General features: G+C 38.2%; 1 protein-coding gene across 2 annotated transcripts in view; it reads right to left on the reverse strand.

The window, feature by feature from the left end:
* The window catches only part of TSHZ2 (teashirt zinc finger homeobox 2), a 225,712-nt gene that overhangs the window by 88,633 nt on the left and 120,005 nt on the right, over positions 1-17,074 (reverse strand). The window lies entirely within an intron of this gene.

Here is a 17,074-nt window from a genome sequence, read left to right on the forward strand (position 1 = left end):
CAATTCAGGCAGCAATTAACTCCGAGACCCCCACAAGAAGGGATGGAGCAGAACAAGTGGTTCAGGTATGTTTTCACAAACCCCAGTGTAATTTTTTTAACAGCCACTGTGAAGCTGTTATGCACAATGCAAGCAGATATTGAAACAATTCACTGTTATTGACAGCCACTCATCAAAACTAAATGTTGACTAAACGTTCAGTTCAGAAGCACAGGTCTTAGAACAAGATATATTGATGAGCTCTTCCAGTTAGGTGCAAACACACCTGCGGTCACAGGAGTACTTTGTTGTATTTCCATAAGATCTAGCTTTGTGTAGCAGGTAAAAAAAAGTAATACCAAACCCCCCAAATCAAAGCTGCCCTCAAAAATAACTAAGCAAAAATAAAATAATATTCTAGTACTCATAGCTGTGAAGTAACCCTAAAAGCTCAGAAAGCACAAGGTAAATAAGCCTAAAAATCTTATTTAAAATCAAATCCCTTCTCATCTCCTGAGAAAAGCCATTTTATGGCTCTTTGAGAACCTGTCTCATTTTGCTCCCTTGAATTTGGTACTCCTGAACAAATTATATCATTTTAGCAAATCAAAAGGGATGGGCAGAAAAGACAGAAGCATTTTGATTAACATATGGACAAAGCCTTCCGCAGTTTTTTAAGATATGTGTTTCAATTTTTCAGTCTATTTGAATGGGCATCTCACCCTTTCCAGCATGTTTAGCATCAAGCCAAAGACACGATCCAGAACTAGGAACTGTTTCCTGCATGAAAGTGCAGTATAAGAGGGAAATGATGGTTCTACCTGTGGATGGGTTAAGAAATCCACGTGAGCCATCTTTCTCACACCCTTCCCACAGTCCTAGGACCTGCACAGATCACAGCAGCTCAGAGCTGGCCTTGACTTAGGCCAGGGGTGACTCCAGGCAGCTTCACAACCAGAGACAAAGGTAACAGCAATGGCTATGAGCAAATGACCAGGACATCATTTTAGCACAATAAAGTAATAATCACATAGGAGTAGGAACACTGTGCTCTTCAGCAGATGCTTTCAGCAAAGAAATATTAAAGTGTTAAGTACTAAAACATAAGCCTTTTGCTAGCATGTTGGGGTACAGCAAATATTAGTAGCCCCATTTACAGATGATCAAACTGAGGCAGGCAGCAAAAGCAACACGAGGACCAAAATATTTTTTCCTTCCTGCCTAAACTTTTTCCCTAATAACCGGATAATGCTTCCCATATACCCTTTTCTGAGCTCATATGTTTTTAAGGGGGACTAGGAGAATGGAGGGACATGGAGGCGGCAGAAGCTCCTACACGTCACGAGTAGTAACCTTGTTAAGCAAGCAGCACGAACTGATGAGCAGGACTGACATGGTTCTCGCGGTGTTAGAGATACTGTACAGCGTAGGTAGCAATGCTGGCCCCTTGCCAGGCTGTATCACAGTGCCAAGCATATTACACCGAGCAAAACAAAAATAAGGAGGGAATCCAATGAAGGAATCAGACAAAACAGACAACAAATAGCATTCACACAGTTTTGGGTCAGCACAGATCTGATTCTCCATTTCAGCACCAGTTCCTTGAATACTGTTAACCCATTTTTCACTGGAAGGTAATTTTTTCCTTTGGAAGACACATAGTGTAGATTTTTCCTCACAACATCCTTTGTCCTTCTAAAAGGATTTACTAGGAGAAGCAGAAGTACCAGACAGCTGCACATCCCCCACAACACAGATAAAATTTTCTGCTTAATTAGGCATTGACATGTTTACTATAACCTTTACAGAAGAGTAACTCGTGCTGAGAAATCCTCTTTTTTTGTGTCTGTGTAAGATACAGACACAATCTTATGAAAGTGGTAAAAGTAACTTATTAGAAAGCACCATCAAGATTTCACAAAAGGATCAGTCAGGTCCATTTTAATGGTTAAGGGTTTGGGGCAGCTTTGAAAATGCATTTCAGTATCCTACTTGTAAAACCATTTCTGTTTATGTAAATGATTTAAATTGCTGTGGGCATTTTAAGGACAGTGGAGACCTCTTCTGTGCAGCCAACCTAGGGTACAAGAAATGCATGTGTCCTTCCAACAGTGGTTTTTAGTAAGATTTCATTGGACATGAAGTTTGATGTGAACTGATGTAGCTATTTAACAGAAATAACATTAATTTAAGTGGACTTTGCATTATTTATTTTATAAGTAAAGGGTGTTTTAAGCTTGTATACCCACATGCTTTAAATGCAGTGTCTGTAATAAATAGCATAAATTTTGCACGTCATACTGATGTCCATATAATAAATTGCTGAGTGACCTGTTCTCTTCCCACCAGTTCTCCCCCAGGCATATTCTGACATTCCAAACCTCTGAGATGCTCATAAATAGCTGTTTTACAGGGAAAAAAAAAAAAAAAAAAAAAAATCCAAACTCAGTAACCAGATGAATACTTCCTCCTTTTCCCAGATGAGGATTTTTCCCACCGAAATTAAGCAGGCCCAGGCAGAGATGTAAGGTGGGCAATGTGCAGTCCTGAAGAAGCAGGGGAATGAAATTTCACTGTAATTTTGAAAACTGGACAAAACCCAGGAGCTTCAGAGCATTGAATGGAAGCAATTTCTGGCTTCCTAAATGGAAATAAAATATTTGGTTTTAGTGCTGATTGATCCCAAGATGTCAAAATCATGACATCAGTAAGGATAACAGTATCATATGGATAATAATAATAAATACAATTCTAAGATGTTTTACCTTTTAAAAAAATTTCCTCTGTGCCTTTGCAATTGGATTCATGCTAACTTAAGAAAACTACTTCTCTAGGACAAGGGTTGCCATAAACAGCTGATCCTTTACCCTTCAAAGGATAACATTTTCTTAGATACTTCTAGCATGTTTCTACAGAGTAACTAAAAGAAAGCGGGTCCAGCTGATACACCTGCAAAAACTCTTTGAACTTATGGGTCTAAAATCATCCATGTGCACTTTGAAGCCCTGACCCTACTAAGCAGACAGCACCAAGCCAAGCTCCCAGTGATGCTGAATCCAGTACTGACTTTTGGGCCCTCGCCCTCCCAACCAACCTGTAATTTGCACCACGTTATACATCACTTCTGACCTTGAACTGCAGAGTGTGAATACACCTTTTTTTTTTAAAGTGTTCATTCTGACTGTTAACTTTTCCACTGGTAGATGCTATTTTCACTCAAATTTGCTCTTTTTCCACATAGAGAAACATTTCTTAATATATATATATATGTACATGTTTCTTTCCAAGACTGGAAAATCTATTTTCTGCCAAGAAAAGGGACAGTGAATCATTGTCCAGAACAACACTGTTAATCCATGTAAAACCCATGCACCATCTGCACTTTTTCATACATATATTTCAGTTTTACTTGAAATAACATCATTAGTAGAGCAATCTCACAGTGCTATAAGGTGATCTTGTTTCCCTCTTGTCTGGCTTCAGCTCAAATATCTTTTTTTTTGTTTGGCAGAAACGGTGTCTTTCTCTGAAATATTTCATGCAGATAATGGATAATGACCACTTCTCATTCCTTTTTCTCAAAAATGTCTAACTACATTAGTTACCCAAAGACAAATCTTAACCTGGCTCTTTGTAGAAGTTCATAGCTGCAGATTCATCCCAGTTTGAAAATCAGCTGAAGAGATAAATTGGCAGCTGAGGAAAAAAAAACAAACCTACTTTGTTGCATAACTCTAATATCAAAGACATTTCGGAATTTAGCAGGATTAAAACCAATGGAAGACTCTGGAAATGCAATGGAGTTTCATGGAAAGAACTCTCAAAATACACAATCTGTAATACAAGACTGAATTATATAATTTCAGACCTTTTTAGGCTATGTTAAAAATTCCTGTACCAGGGAAATAACTTCCTGTTAAGTTCTGCAAGATGGAAAGAAACCGCAGGGAAAGGTTACCATGCTCTCCACAGAGGGAGCAGAGAGTGTCTGGCTGTGAATCACGGGTGTTGGAGATGAAGCAGTGTCTCTGTCATCTGGTCTATATGTCCTGGTAGTGTGAGGTTTATTTCTAAAGCCATGTGCATCCTGAAGAACATTTTAGATGCTCTCAAAACCTCAGAAAAGGCTGAATATCTTCAATTGCCTCTTTTCTGGGAGGCCAGTTAGTGATTTTGGATAATGGGAAATTGTTTCCACCTTTTGCTGCTGTTACTGTTTACCATCACACCCAAATTCAATTTGCAGTGGCTTGGTATGGAAGTTTTGATCACTGCCCTACTGATGCAATTTTATGTCCTAAACAACTTGTCATCTCAAAGGAGAGATTTTTCCCAATATGCCTTTGCTTTTTTTTTTTTTTTTTTCCCCTAGAACTTTGTTTTTAAATAGTTACAGCAGCTGATACTAGGGCATGAATTCCTGCCTCCTGCAGAGTAGGAAAAGAAACATCCGTTACCATCCACTGCTGGAGGACAGAAGCAACCACCCTCTCTGGTGCCAAGCTTGCAAGCCACTGCAGCTTAGGAGCAAGGAAACTCAGAGTGGTTTCTGCCATAACTGATTTTTAACACGCACAGGCAATTCCATGGAGCCATAACTATTATTTATATACTATGCTGAAATGAAACAATTTTGGGCTTTCATTTTGTTGTATTCTAATTAGAGTCATATTATAAACTTTTCCATTAAATGTCCAATTTCCTACTGGTTAGGAAGGCAAAATACCCACCAGTTTCAGTGGGACTCTGAGCAGCACAAAGGAGAACAGATTATGGTTTTTGTACAATTAGGAGTCAAATTAAAATGATCAGTGGCTGGAAGCATATGCTCAGGGAACTGGGTTGTGAGTGACCCATAAACCCAAAGAAAAACAAATAATAAAACAGGGGGGGGATGGGGGACCCAAAAGGAAAACAAAAAAAGAGAGGTGAGCTGATGTGCTCTGCTGAGCTGAGAATCCATAGCAGGGGCAGAATTATTATGGAGTTTTTCTTGAATAATTTTCCTTAAGGATGATGTTGCTTACATAGCCAGATATTGTGCTGTGAGAAAAAAGCAACTTCAGTCATATTTGCCTGGCTCTGGATTCAGTTAGTGTGAGTGGCTGAAGAAGCTGAAGCTGTTGCAGAAATGGATTTAGCCATGTTCAGAGCCATGTTCAGGTTCCTTACATGAAGGCTTGCAGTGTAAACGAATAATTCGTCTTTGGTTAAAAACATTTCTGTTTGTTATTTTCTACAAAGCCCTGGAACTTACAATTTCATTCTTTCAACCAGCTGAAGGTGTTTGATGTTGTCCAGATCATATTTTCAGCAAATATGCTTCTAATGAAAGCTATGAAACGTTGCATCACTTGAATTCAAAGAACTCAACTTTCACAGCCCTTTGGTGTGCCTGAGCAGCAGACCCCCTGCCCTGTCCGTGCCACCTGCTTGTCCCTTGCACCAGAGTCCGTGTCATGCAAAGCCTTAGACAGGTATCAGGCAATCATCACATCACTACAACATCAATACACGTTGTGCTAAATTGCTAGTACAGCTGCTTTCCAAAATGCAGTTTGGTCCTGAACAATTAAAGGAATATAGGAGCAGCAAGTATGTTTTCCTCATTAGTAATTTTAATTGCATCAGTATAAATCACTTTCCTGATTAAAACATAAGCCTGAAACTTTTGTCTGTCTTTGCCTTTCTTCCATCTTCTTTTGTCCTATTGTTGTGGAAAACAGCAGTGGCTTTGTAAATTTATAGATTATCACATTTAAAATCCGAGTTTCAAATTATATTTTCCCTCTTTCATTATCCTAGACTACTCTAAATACCAATCTAAATTTCTTTAAATGGCATGCACTACAAATCAGAATCAGAAAAAAATATATATCTATATGAATTGAAATTGTAATGAGTCTTACCAGTGTATTGCTAGCACTTTGGTTCATTTGATATGAACTTTGTTTTTTTAAAGTACCACATGGTAAGGCTTTGAAACTTCAGTTTGTAAAAAAAAACTGTAACAGCCTTACAGCCTTTGAAGTCACTACTGATATAACTCTGAACAGATCCATTCAAGTTCAACTAACATCAGACAAATGTTTAGTGTATCAGAGGAAGCCACAAAAGCAAGGATTTCATCAATATTTCACAACAGCCTCAGGGAAACTGTAGATTGCAATGCTGTAGGGCAGCTAATGGAATTACACACAAGGGTTTTGTACATTTAAAATAAGCAGCTACTAAAAAAATTACCCTTCAGTTTGATAGAAACTGTATAAAACTGCAGATGGGAAACAATTAAATAGCTACCAACATTTATCCATGTCAGCCTGATAGGTCATTTAATAACAGGTATTTCTTTCCTTCTTTCTTTTTTTTCCTGGTAGGGCAATAATAAAGATTAACATTTATGAAAAGTAGCATAAAATATAGTACAGCCAAATGAATAATTAAAGATGCTTCTGAAGAATTTGTTTGCTATTGTATGGCCGTGAAGACTGCTCTCCAGTAATGAAGTACATTTATATTAAATACAATTATAAATAGAAAGAAGAGGAGGATTATGTTTATGGACACTTGTGCTTTATCCTAAAAAAAAATAAATCTTTGACTCATTTCTGTTGAATCCATGGCTTATCTCATGGACAGCATTTCTTCTCAACACATTCTCCTTGAAAAGAGTTGGGCCCTGGCTTTGACTGCACACGGGGTACACTTGAAGCTGGACATATTACATATGAGGAACCAGTGAAAGATCAACACTTTCCCTGGAAAGGCTCTTGATCAGTGTGAAGAATTTAGCATATGAAAGCGTGATGTTTATTCTAAAAATAGATCTGTATAACCCTATTCTTTTTCATTACTATGTTATGTTCAACATGTAAAGGTCTTGAAGTACTAGCCCGTCACACAGTTGTTTTTGAGTGTTTAAGTCACTCTTATTTTGAGTGTTATGGTCTGCGACTGTGGAAAATTACTATTTCTGTTAATAACTGATGCTTGTTCAGTGCATTGAATAGCACAATGTGAGACACAAATTATTTGATTATTACTTTTAAAAGGCTGCTTATTTCTTGGCCTCTCCAAAACAGACCAGCTTGGCTAAATACAATGGAGTAGCCACTCTCATGCAGAAGCATTTAAGCCCCCGTTCAAGAAAGCTCATAAACACATTACATTTGTCCCATTTGGGGTAAGAGTAGACAGGCTTATCTGCCGTAGAGACTATGGCATGATGATGCTTCCCTGCCATAATTACTTATTAATCAATTATTAATATGTGAACAATAGCAGCCTGATTTCAGTAATGTGACTGAGGATTAAGTGAGTCAGCCTTGATAGAAAATCTGCCAGAGCAAGGAGCAAGACTCAACTGTCATAACTCCGGCATCTGCCACTGATTGCTGAGGTGGCCTCTTGCAAGTCACACAGGGTCAGTTCAAAGCTCAGATGTTTTTATGGATAACCTCCACGAACAGCCGTTTTCTCTTGAAAATCCCAGCCTCCCTGCCTGCTGAACTGCAAAACGCTGCTTCTTGTACATGTTCTGCAGGAGCACCCTGGGAAATGCGTTGTGCTTGTATGGTGAGCAGAAAATCTAGAGCTATGTGAGTACTTTAGCTTCACAATCCAGTGATGGGTAGAGATGAAGCCAACAGCACTTCTTACGTGTTTTTATTAAAGCATGGAATTCATGCACAGCTGAACATGCTGCATAAAATGCAAGCTCCTTGCAATAACTTGTTGTGTAGGACATAGTATTACAGCCTATTTTTTAAAAAAATATTAACATTGCTTTAAAAGTACACTATTATTATAACATTTGTCTAAAGAGCAGTGGGCCTTTTGATTTTCCCTTTGGATACACAGCCGTATTGCAGCTCCAGTGAGATCTGCTTTAAGCCGTACTTGCTGGTAATAGTCATAAATCTGTGCTGGTTACTCATAGCTGGTTAAACCATGGCTGCAACATCATTTGTCTCTTAACATCTCTTTAGATAAGGTACATAAGTAGAAAATGGGACTATAATGAAATATATCTTCCTCATCTTCTTGCTTTGTTTTGATCTGACATTCCAGGCAATAGGAAACTGCAAATAATTTTGAAGTGTGAATTTGCACTTGCTGGAATTTCAGCGTAAAAGGAATACTAGTAAGAATACACAGATCATCAAGTGTTTTATTTCCCTCTTTATTTTCCTTTCAGGAATATACTGTTGCAAATGTTGGTCCAAATGAATAGTCTGCTTCTTTTGTGACAAATATTATGGCCAAGAAACATTGACTTTTGACCATTAGACATCCTTGCACTTACAGCCACATAACCATCAAAGCACTAAGCCAGCATGAAGGTCATTACCCCAGACAGCATCTTACTTCGACTAACTTCTCAGATATGTAAGCAATAAGCAGTTGCAAGAGATTGATATGATACTTTGTGAGTAATTTGGATGAACTATAACACTAACCCAGTAAAGTATTATAATTTTAAATGTGTCCAGAAAATAATTGAAATTCTGGTTTAGCTTCATCACAATGCACAGTGCTGGGTATATTTACCAGCTGACTAGTTTAGCATGAATATTGCTTTACAAATGAGGTCATATTGTTTTTAAGAAACAATATTGCTATCAAACATGTTTAGGAAGAAAAGCAAGAGATTATGAGTACACTTTTAACCTTTCTGTCTCTTTCTATATCTGTTTACTATGGTGATTTAGGTGCTCAGTGTTGTTTGAAGGCAAACATAGAAGGTTCTGGCATTTAAAAGAGATCCAGTAATGAGCAACTGGCAGTCAGATTATTTCTTATTATTACTCTGTCACAAAATCTCTGTTCTACATCACTCCATCTTTGCAACAACAGTAAGAGATGAGAAAGGTCAAAACATCTCCTTCAAACATACAGTCTGTACATGCACAACACTGTTCCTGAGTCACATACAACAGCCACAATTCAATCCGTGCTGTGGAAAAGAACAGAGTCCATAGGTAACGAAGTTTCATTAGAGAGAAGGCTTTGCTCCTGCTGGCACTGACACTGTCCAGGTCAGAGTGGGATCACATACTAATTCTAGTTCACAGATTTCTTTTTTACCCCTTGCTCTGCCGTCAGAATGAGAGACACCTAAACAAGTCACCCTAAAGAGTTTGTAATATATACAATAGGTATGCATCCACCTACACAATGTTCAGACATTTCTCTACCCAAGAAGGGGACACACAGTGGGGCTTGGTCCTGCTTTTCACTTCTCATTGAAGTCAAAAGTGAGAAAGCTGCAGCAACTGTGGCAAGAATCAATCTGCGATCCTTTGAAATCTATTTCAAAGATGGAAATAACTTATTTTAAGATCCTGCTTGAAATACTTGCTCTGCGAGTAGCATGACAGCAGGTGTGCTGCTGATGGCTTTGGTAGCACAAACTTGCTATCACTTGTACCTGAAGTTTTGGGGGAATCATATCTTATCACTCTCTTAATAGATCATGCAAACATACTGCATCTTTATTGTTACCATTGTAATTTTATTTATGTACTGCCCCCAACACCAAAACTGCCCTACAAAATCTTTTACCAACATGGAACAAAATTCTTCCTGGCCCAAAAAGCTCCCAGTTTTGATACTCTCCAGTGCTTTCCTTTCTCTTTCCACACAATCCGGGATGTTGCCTTGCTGTTCCCTTGCAGATATGAAGGCCTATTAATAGTAAGAATACTAATAATTATCAGTAGTAAAATTAGTACTGTTGGTTCCATTCTGCAAGAAACATGTGCAAAACAAATCAATCCATGTCAAAAGGAAAGCTTCCAACTGATATGGAAAATAAATACAGTTTCCAAGTATCTATCAAGATTATTAAAATAACAGAAATTTCAAAGAAAAAAAAAAGAAAAATGATTGAAGCACAAAATTTAAGCTGTGTTCTTTTAAATTGTGTCTCAAATGATCCAAGAAGGGCTTAGATCCAGGGCCAGTACACAGATCATTTACAGATCATAATCACTACAGTCTCCGTGTTGCATTCCTGCTCTGTCTTAAGTGATAACTGAAATTTATCACATGGGACAAAGCATAAAAAAACAGGGAGCAACAACAGGAGGCTGCAGCTGCACAGGAACAGCTTTTCTTGAATCTCAGCAAGAAATAACAACTATGAGTTATGGTAAAAAAAATCCAATAATCAGAAAGGTCACTTACTGACAGAAATGACTTCTTCAGCACAGGTACCATGATGTAACCACTGCTGAAGTGAGGGACCTCACTGGGTACAAAAAAAGCTATATATTTTATCCATCGTAACTGGATTTAAGGCCTTCAAGAATACACAAAGCAGTCTAGTGGATCAGAAATCCAGACTCTAAAATCCCAAAGGAGCTGAAAGAGTGGGTTAACCATCTCTACTATCCAACTCTGTAAAACAATAAAAAAACCTTCAAAACCTTCCCTGTGTTTTTTCCAGGGCCTCACCTCGACTTGGAAGGAAAAGCAACAGAGGGCATCTGACCTCTACCAAATGCTGACTTTCTGAAAAATGAATTGCTGCTACAGGCAAGACCAAATACAAAACAAGCCACTAAGAAACCCCTATTTAAAATATTTACAGAATTAAAATATATTTATTGCTGTTTCTAGTAATCACAAGTCTAAGTGCAGACAAGAGTTTGGAAAAAAGGTCCAGGGAATTTTCAGTTGTGGTTAAATACACAACAAGAGCAAAACATCTCCGTTTTTGTTCTAATTCCTACCTCTGCCATTTCACTGTCTCCCAGGCACCGGTATGCAACTGGGACACACCTTTAGAGCTCTGCACTTCTGCAGAGGAGCAAATGTACCTGTGATGTTTATTAAGGTATCATTATATGTGTGCGTGGCATCATTTATTTTCTGTGGTAGAGACCATGCCAGGTCAAGATCAACAGTCTGAGCAGACAATTCATCAGGTGGGAGCAGGTCGCAGGGACAGTATAAGAAACCGCTTGAAAAGGAGCACAAAACTGAAATGGATGGAAGTGTAAAAGTAATAAGAAAGTGATCAGTGAAACTACGAACAACAGAAGATAAATCAAATGAAACAAGTGCAGAGCAGAGATCAGTCCAAGGGGGTTTCCTTAAACATGAACAGTGCTTTAACTTCTATGACAAAGATGAATCCATGTATAATGTTTTTCCTCAAAATTCTGCTGGGAATCAGGAGGATGAACAGAGCAGGATTACTATCAGGGCATTCAGAAAGAATTGTTAAGAAAACCCAGTCTACTTTCTTAAAGTTGCATTGGAAATAGATGCATAGAGCATTTAGAAAATGAAGCATTACAAGGGATTTTTTCACATTTACATTAACTATGTTCAAACAGCATTTATTCTGTGAGAGTGTGTTACAGGATCTGCACATATATTTCGATTTAGACCCCCGAAACAATGACTGAGATCATATAGAAATAAAGAGTGGTAAGTGTACAATTATGGTAAAAATGAAGACATGTGGAATAAGAACTTTTTAATAAAAGGAACGACTCACAATTAACTTGACTAGCTCTTGAACAGAAACCAACCAAATAATTTTATTGAGGATTGGACAGTAAAACCCTTTTGCTATCAATAATCCTATTATTCATGACAAAAGATCTTGTGCACCTTATCTAACACAGATTTTGGGCTAGCTACTGATAATGTGAAAGTAAAACTTCCAAAATTTTTTTTTATATCAGTGGGAGTTGAATAAGCTTAGGTCTGCACAGCTTTTTTGAGAATACATGAGGATACACTGGCTACGGACACTAAGTCCTGGCTGATTTGCTAAGTAGAGAAAGTCCTTTGAGATTTTATGGGTAAAGTTGATTTGGAGCTATAAAATTGAAGCATTTATTACAGACCAGAGGCTAACAACACTTCATTACAGACTGTCTAAACACTTTCAGTTTATCCACTAGGTTGAAATCCAAACAACACTTCCCTTTTAAAGCATTTCTGGCTAATTCCCTTTCTACCAGGAATAACACCTAAAAAATAATAATAAAAAAATAAATTAATGTGTTTACCAATCTATGCTGAAATGTAAATGAAGGCAAAGCACAACACAGATCTATCTAGTACCAGCACAAGGTTTGTCTTGAAAAACTATTAATTTGCCTTGTCTACATGAGCAAATTACTGTATGTATCCACCAATGCACAGCTGGAATTTGACTAGCTTGTATTTGGATTTTTGAATTTTTCAACATGTATGGTACTGCCAGTTCATTGCTCCTTCTGTGCAGATGGTTCCCTTATACTGATTGGAAATCTGTTGTGCAGAAAAAGAGAGAAAAACGTTTTAAATCAGAAGTTTCAGAAAGACTGAAACTGCTTTTAACTCATTATTTAAGAATTCACTATGTTTTAATACTCTGCCCCTTACAAACAAGTCTTTAAACACTCACTGGGAGAAGAATCAGCAAAACTGGATACCTTTGCTGCTGCCTCAGAGAAGTTTAGTTTAAACAAGCTAGATCTCTTGGCAACTCACTTACCCCCTAATGTCTTTGGTCCATAAGCATAACCCGGTGGCAGCTTTAATGCTCCTAGACAAGGCAGCAGTGCTCAACAGCAGCAGCCCTTCTCCAAAGCATTTGCTCAAACAGAAAAGTCCTCCAGGGGTCCTGTTCAGGAGGCCCCAGCTGGCACGTGCCAGAGCTCTCTGCAGCCACGTGCTGTCAGATGCCACTGTGGCCGCTGCCCAGCAGAGCTATGATATTGCAGGGGGAGCAAACCTGTAAGATGCACAAAGGCAACTTCTCAAAGTGGTCACCTACAGGGCCAGCTCATTGCAACCAGTTCTTGGGGTCTATCAAGCTTCACACATCCATGAGATAAGCTTGACTCTAACCTGCAGCGTACTTTGCTGAAACATGCGTTTCATTTCTAATAATTTCTCAGATGTTAATGGCATATAAATTTTTCCATGTACAACAGGCTAAATTTCTTACTGGTAATTCTTTTGAAGCAAATGGATTTAGGTAGAGGAAGAATTGGCTCAATGTTTTATTTTTCTTGGCGCCCTCTATAAAGAACCTTTTCTTTTTGCTAGTGTCGTTTCTTTCTGTCTGATGAGTGTATACATATATATGTTTATATTAATTTTTTTGCTGCCAATAGCATGGAAGTAGGAAGTTTCTACATCCTAAACTCTCTAACAAGGTATCAAAATAGCAGTAATTAAAAAAAAATAATAATTTGTGTAGCTGTTACTCAAAAGCCCTCACGCTCCCGGCAAATAGCACACCTTACACTCACTGGTGCCGTTCTGTACAACCTGATGTTGTGGTTTAACCCTGACTGGTAATTAAGCCCCACGCAGCCACTCGCTCACTCCCCCCTCACCCAGAGGGATGGGGAGGAGAGCTGGAAAGGAATGCAAAACTCTAGAGTTAAGACAAGAACAATTTAATACTTGAAATAGAATAAAAATGAAAGAACAATAATACCAACGATGACAATAGTAGTTATAACAAAAAGGGGAAGGGAAAGAACAAAATCCAGAGGGAAAGGAACATGTGGTGCACAATGCAACTGCCCACCACCCGCCGACTGATGCCCGGTCAGTCCCCAAGCAATCAGGCAGGACGTCCCATGGCACGGGATGTTGCTTTGGCTAGTTGGGGTCAGCTGCCCCGGCTGTGTCCCCTCCCAGCTCCTTGTGGCCCTCCAGCCTTTTCACTAACAAGGCCTGAGGAACTGAGAAGTCTCACATCAAAGTCAAAACACAGCACCGTACTAGCTCCTAAGAAGATAATTAACTCCATCCCGGCTGAAACCAGGACACTTGAGCACTTCTTCAAAGGACCCCTTCTTCCTTTTCTTTTATCTGATAACTTTGGGTATTAGCAGGGGCTCTGAAGCACAGTTCTGAGGCCAGCCAATCCTATGGAAATGCAATCTAATCCCAGCAAAGAATTTTTTATGTTTTTTATTAATTCCATGTTATGGAAAACAAAATTTTGCCCGTTACTTTGGAAATTAAACAGTGTATTTCCACTTCACCTCCTCCATTACCATTAATCTAAAAAGAAGGATGAGATGATTTCTCGTATTATTTCACAATTTGTTTGTCCTCATGTGATTGAGAGGCAACCTCTCATATGAAATTCATCTTCCTCCCTAGCCCTTCCCCAGCACAGCAGTTTCCCCAACCAGTATCAACTGCCACAAAGTGGTTTCACCACTACCTGTTCTTCCTTCCTCTATGAGTGGCCACATCTTTTGCTTTTTTTCCTTGACACTGGTAAAAATGCTGGTGTTAGAGGAAGCAGACAATTAAAGGTCAAAAATTCAAGTGTTTTTCTGTTCCACCCTGTATAAATCTATTGCTGTCAGAGAGAAGCAATCATGTCTGCAAATGCACTTTACAGGGCTGAGAAGATTTGTTTCTCAACTTAAACTATGTAACATTTAAATATCAAAAACTTTGTTTTCTAATGAGGGAAGTATTGAGAGGGGAGAAATGAATTATATGCTTGATGTATACTGAAGGCTGGGAAAATTAAGGCCATTTCCCATGGTGAGAATGCAGTGATTTCAGTTTGTGAGAGTAAATTAAACCTTTGGGAGAATTTGTCTTCCATTAAATTGAACAGCTAAACAGGCACGGAAGATTTTAATGTCACCACCAACAAACCCCAAAGGTTACAAAAAGAAAAAGAAACACAGTTTTCTTGTTTGGAAGTTCTCTGTCTCTCTACCTAGGAAAAATGCAAACTGTAAATGTATGTTGAGACACAAAGACTCTTAAAGATCATAATTCCATTCCTATACCATATGCTATTAATGTCTGTCAACACTGTTTAGCCAGCAACTGCTGACAGAACCATATTTGCTATCTAAATACATCATAAATAAATCAGTAATGAACTGCTTTAGTAAACCTTCTGCACTGATTGGAAATACAGATCGAGTAAACAAACTCTGGGGATAGCATTTTGCAGCTAGAAGTATATACAACTGTTTAATGTCAATGACAAAGTCACTCACACCTCTTTCTGGCAAGACACAAGGCGGGTGAAAGAAAATCGTAGGGATGGCAAAAGTGTTTAATCAATTGTAGCAAATGTACCTGTCAGCATTCATCATATTACCTCTCCTTTTTTTTAACCTTATGCAAATCTCAGGAAAGGGACTTTCAGCAGGTAGAGCTACAAATATGCTGGTAACAAAATAAAAAAACCTCGGCTCATGATGGTCTCATGACTAGGGAGATGGTCATCAAAGCCCAGCTGAGGTTCAGCAGCTTTTAAAGTCAGACCTGTAATGAGCAAGCACAGGCTCTGCTGACTTCTTGGCAAACAAAAGAGCAGATTTTGTCTTAAATATGAGTCTTTTTGAGGCAATGGCACACACTCAGTAGGAAGAAACCAGGAACTAGGACTGCGTCGCAAAGCAGATTCCTGACTCTGCTGCAGTTTAACTAATAGTTTTGCACAGCAGAGTTTCTGTGTGCTTTTGAAGGTAAAAATGGATGGACATTTGTGCCAGAATTTGGCTTTGAGATGTGGAATACACTGAAATTGCAAACTTCAAGTACTTTGTGTATGTGCAAGATAAAAAATGGTAGGAAACATTCCCTTATTTGTTCAAACAAACCTACCAAATGTTGTCTGGACAAAAAGCAACTGTCTGGTGGAGAGGAGCTGGAACTAGATTTTTTCTTGTGAGGTGGGATATTGAAATAGGAATTAGTAGTAATATTAGTAATAATATAGTAATTATAATATAGTAATATATATATACATACTATATATATTTATTTATATATATAAAATATAGTAATAATAAAGTAATAAACTTTAAAAAAATCTACTAGCACCATAAATTTGTAATTGCATAAATATTTCTAGTCTTCCCAACTCTTTCTTGACACAGGTTTTTTGAAAGTTACTTTCTGACAGCTTTCTGGTAATTAGACACCACAGCTTTATATCAGAAGAACAGTCTTAATTAAGACTGCAGAGAGATGCTAAAATTATAATTTCCTCTATGCTATATTTTAGCAGCAGAAATTCTTGGAGATCCCTGTGGGATGAGACTTTAGTCCAGAATAAAACAAGTGCTAATTTATCATGATGCTTACAATGGTTGATATTTTAAAAAAACAGAATCTATCTTCTAGATGGAGGATTAAAAGTTTCTCTTAATACCATCAGACGATTAAACATCTTATCCTTTGTTCCCCCCAAAGTAACTTCCAGTTCACAACCCGAACACTCTGTAAGATGCAGAAAAAGACCTGTTTACAAATTCAGATCGTTGACAAGACTCACAAAGCAGTGGCAGGTGTTATTCTTTATAGCAGGAATTAGCTGTGTACACAGAGGGCTAGCACAAGGAACTGGGAAGGCTGCAACTTGTTATGTCCCACCAGCAGGACACTGTCTGCCTTCAGCACAATAAAACAGGATCCATCGTCCTGAATGCACACTATCATCTGATGCTGTGCATTTTTTGTTCACCTGGAGTTAGGTGAGCAGATGCTAAATACTGATACGGAAAAGGAAAGGAGCCTGGGTTAAAAGCAGCGTGGGTCTGTAAGGGAAGAAGGGTAGGATCTTATCTTCCAATAAATCAAGTTCTAAATTTAAATTATGAGCACCTTAAGAAGACTGAGGTTCATGCAAAAGAATACAGTGTAAGACAAGGTTCCCTCTGGTGTCATTTGTTTTCGTGACAAGCTGCAGAGATTGCTGGAACAGAAGAAGTCCCAAGCTCCTAAATACCATCTCAAGTAGAGTTCATGTAAAAAAGAAGAGAAGTGGCACGGTCTGGATTATAAACATTCATATTTTACAACCTTTCAGTTTATTTACTGATATATCTTTTTCTAACTATGTTTGTTGTTTGTATCAGCTTGCCTAGGCAAAACAGAGCCATACATAATTCAGGGATAAAATTGCCATCACGTCACTGCAGAATCAAAACAAATAGACCCCAAACATATATTTTTCATTAATAACCCTCCATTACCAAGTTCTGACACTTTGAACCAAAAATAAATAAATAAAATAGCAAGATAAAAAAGAAAGACACCTCATTATATAATGCCAGTCTCCCTGGCTTTGCACTCGGAGCAGGTGGAG

This window comes from Falco naumanni, chromosome 10 (genome assembly GCF_017639655.2).
Source record: "Falco naumanni isolate bFalNau1 chromosome 10, bFalNau1.pat, whole genome shotgun sequence".
Classification (NCBI taxonomy): Eukaryota; Metazoa; Chordata; class Aves; order Falconiformes; family Falconidae; genus Falco; species Falco naumanni.